Source organism: Octopus bimaculoides, chromosome 10, assembly GCF_001194135.2.
Source record: "Octopus bimaculoides isolate UCB-OBI-ISO-001 chromosome 10, ASM119413v2, whole genome shotgun sequence".
Lineage (NCBI taxonomy): Eukaryota > Metazoa > Mollusca > Cephalopoda > Octopoda > Octopodidae > Octopus > Octopus bimaculoides.
This window is the reverse complement of record NC_068990.1, coordinates 25,219,639-25,223,187: the sequence shown is the minus strand read 5'-3', so window position 1 is coordinate 25,223,187 and position 3,549 is coordinate 25,219,639. Positions and strand designations below refer to the sequence as shown.

The 3,549-nt window shown below is 36.7% G+C and overlaps 1 protein-coding gene across 9 annotated transcripts in view; it reads left to right on the top strand.

Annotated features, from left to right (window-relative positions):
- Positions 1–3,549, top strand: part of LOC106880762 (plectin) — a 114,752-nt gene that overhangs the window by 86,145 nt on the left and 25,058 nt on the right. The gene's annotated exons all lie outside the window — the stretch shown is intronic.

The following is a 3,549-nucleotide window of genomic DNA, read 5'->3' as shown; positions in this document are numbered from 1 at the left end:
GTATTTGTACTTACTATTAAAACCAGACATCTTTTACTACACAATGTTATTTAACTTGTTTTTAATCTTGTTGCAAAGAAACAATTTTCTACGTATTTTATTTTCTCACCCTTTTAAGTATTTTAAGCATTATATTAAAAAAAAAACTCTCACACATCTATAAAATGTCACAGTTTTAGGCTGTTCTTCTTTTTTTTTTTCCAGCTAATATATTTGACTTTTTATTAACAGTATTTTAAAAATTCTTTGCATATGGAAGATCATTCTTATTTGAGGAATTCTCATTCTTTGATCTTTTACCTTTGTTCAAACTTATTTCTTCTAATATGAAAACTTAACACAACCTTCTAAATTTAACTCTGCTTCCAACCCAATGCAATAAATCTGTACAACTTTATTCAATGCAATTCTTATTCACCAAAATATGGCAGTAAAGTTTTTGGCAAACCATATGTCTACAACCCGGTTTCAATTCCTGGCTGGAACCCTTACACCAAAGGGGGAGATCTGCCTTAGGCAATGCTTTTATAAGAGCCGTGCTTTTGGGGTTGTTGTATAGGCTTGTCGGCCTGGAGGGTGGGGTGTGGGGTTGCAAACTTGTGGGTTACCCTGAGTGGTACACACTCTATCTACTTCAATGCTTGTGCTATTATCACTTACAGCCTTGGGGGATAGCATGAAGGTGACAGTTTGGTATCTTCTACACTTTGATGACCCAGACATGAAATAATTTCTTGTACAGGTACAGCGCTACACATTTTGTAAATGGGTGGGGACTGTCGACTGAATTAACGCATTCCACCCATCACTGTCACCGTCACCAGTCAGTACCTGGTGCTTATTTTATCAATGCTAGACAAATGAAAGACAGTCAGCAACCCTAGATACAGCCAGACATTCCATCTCGTCCTCTTTCTGTCACTTTAACCCACCTTTTGGTTAAATAAATGATAGAATTTTCTAAAGATTGACATTCAGGACTTTATACTTGGGTCTTGTGTGTGTGCTTGTGTATATTGTGTGTGCATTTGCATGTGTGTGTTGTATGTGTGCATATATGAAGATATGTGTGTGTGTGTGTGTATGTGTGCTTATGTGTGTAAATGCATATATGTGTGTCTGTATATGTGCTTATATGATGTGTTTATATGCATATATGTATCTGTGTGTGTGTACATATATGAAGATATGTGTATATGCATATGTGTGTGTGTGCATATATGATGTGTATGTATGCATGCGTGCGTGTGTGTGTGCATGTATATATGTGTATATGCCTGCATGTCTTTGTAAATGTGTATATAGGTATGTATACATTTATCTGTATATGTAAATGCATCTTTGTGTGTATATGTATGTGTGTGTATACTCATATACATGCACACATACACCTATACATACATAAGATAGAAATACCCTCAGTGGTGATAAGAATTTTCTGTAATGAACATGTAACTTAGTGGTTTATACAATTATATTTGATACTACTTGAATGTTCCAGCAACAATAATAATAGTAATAATAATAATAATAATAATGGCTTCAAATTTTGGCACTAGGCCAAGGAATCAAGTAAATTACATCATCGTCAGTACTTGTACTTTATTTCAACTCCAAAAAGATAAAAGGCAAAATCAGCTACAGTGGAATTTGAACTTGCACTAATAATTCTGCCAGCCTGCTATTTTAACAATAATGATCCTTTCTACTATAGGCAGAAGGCCAGAAATTTCGGAAGGGGACAAGTCAATTACGTTGACTCCAGTACTTGAATGATACTCATTTTATCGACCCCAGAAAAATAGAAGGCAAAGTTGACTTCAGTGGAATTTGAACTCAGAATGTAACGAGCCAGAAGATATGCTACTAAGCATTTTGTTTGATGCACTGATAATCCTGTCGGATTGCCACTTTAATATTAATTCTTTCTACTACAGGCACAAGGTCTGAAATCTTGGGAGAGGGAGCTAGTTGATTATATTGACCCCAGTGTCTAACTGGTACTTATTTTATTGAGCCAGAGAAGAAGAACAGTAAAGTTGACTTTGATGGAATTTGAACCCAGAACGTAAACAGCTTGAAGAAATGCCACTAAGCATTTTGTCTGATGTGCTAACAATTCTGCCAGCTCACCATCTTAGTAGTAGTAGTATTACTACTACTAATAGTAATAATAATAAAACAAAGCCAAACAGACTAAATAAAGTCTTAGTGAGTGTGTGTGTGTGTGTGCGTGCGCGCGATTTACCCAAAGCCCACACCTCTGTTGATGGGTGTAATTTCTGTTTTTATATGCCGCACCCCACCCCTTCCGCTAATCTAGTTGATTACAACATTGGCTGGAATTACTAGAGATTATGATTTAATACATCATCATCTTCAGTGTGGAGGATGTTTGAAGAATGGAACTGTTGAGTTGATATCGTGTTTCACTCTTGAAGTGGTATCTTTTTACCAGAAAAACACAGAACATGATATGGCTGCTGAGAGAGAGGGAGAGAGAGGGAGAGAGAGAGAGAGAGAGAGAGAGAGAGTGTGTATCTAAGTTTACTTTCTCTGTGTCATGTTGTACACTATCAGTTCACTAGATTTCGGTGTAACAGAGAAATAACAGCTCTCTCTCTCTTTCTCTCTGCTGTTTCCTTCTCTCTTTCTGTCTCTGCTACTTTTGAAGCTATTTTAAGTTATTGGCAAAGCAAATGGAACTTCTAGGAACAAGTATAAATGTTGTCCTTTAACCTCTGACTTTAAACTCTTCAATCAAAACTTTCATTGTTCAAACCATAGTTATGATTTTCCTCTCAGGTCATCATCATCATCTTCATTATTATTTTTATCTTAACATTCCTCATTATTCATCACCATCATCTTTATTGGCTTTGTTGTCATCATCACCTCTATCTCCATTGTCGCTTTTGTCATTGTCCTCTTGGTCTTCATCTATGTTGTGAGCACCTCCATTATTATCATCTCCTTCATTATCATCATAATCATTAACATTTGTTTTTATTTTATTTTTAATAACCACTGCAATATCACTCAGCTGGTCACTGCTGAAGATCCTCTCCTTTGCCACCACCCACCAACTACTCCAATGGTCAGCCACTAAAGGTGTACACTTAAGTACACTTAAATGGTACTTTTACCTTTAGTTTTAACCAGAAACTCTCTCTTTCTCTCTCTCTCTCTCTCTCACTCTTTCTCTCTGTAATGTTCTGTGTCTAATAGCAACAAGATATGATTGCAACTGTTATTTTGTGATGTGTGTGTTGAATATATATGTGTGTGTACACATACATAAGTGTATTGTTTCTATATATGTGTGTGTGTGTGTATGCAGGAGTGGCTGTGTGGTAAGTAGCTTGCTTACCAACCACATGGTTCCAGGTTCAGTCCCACTGCATGGCACCTTGGGCAAATGTCTCCTACTATAGCCTCGGGCCGACCAAAGCCTTGTGAGTGGATTTGGTAGATGGAAACTGAAAGAAGCCTGTCATATATATGTGTGTGTGTGTGTGTGTGTGTGTGTGTGTGTGTGTGTGTGTGTGT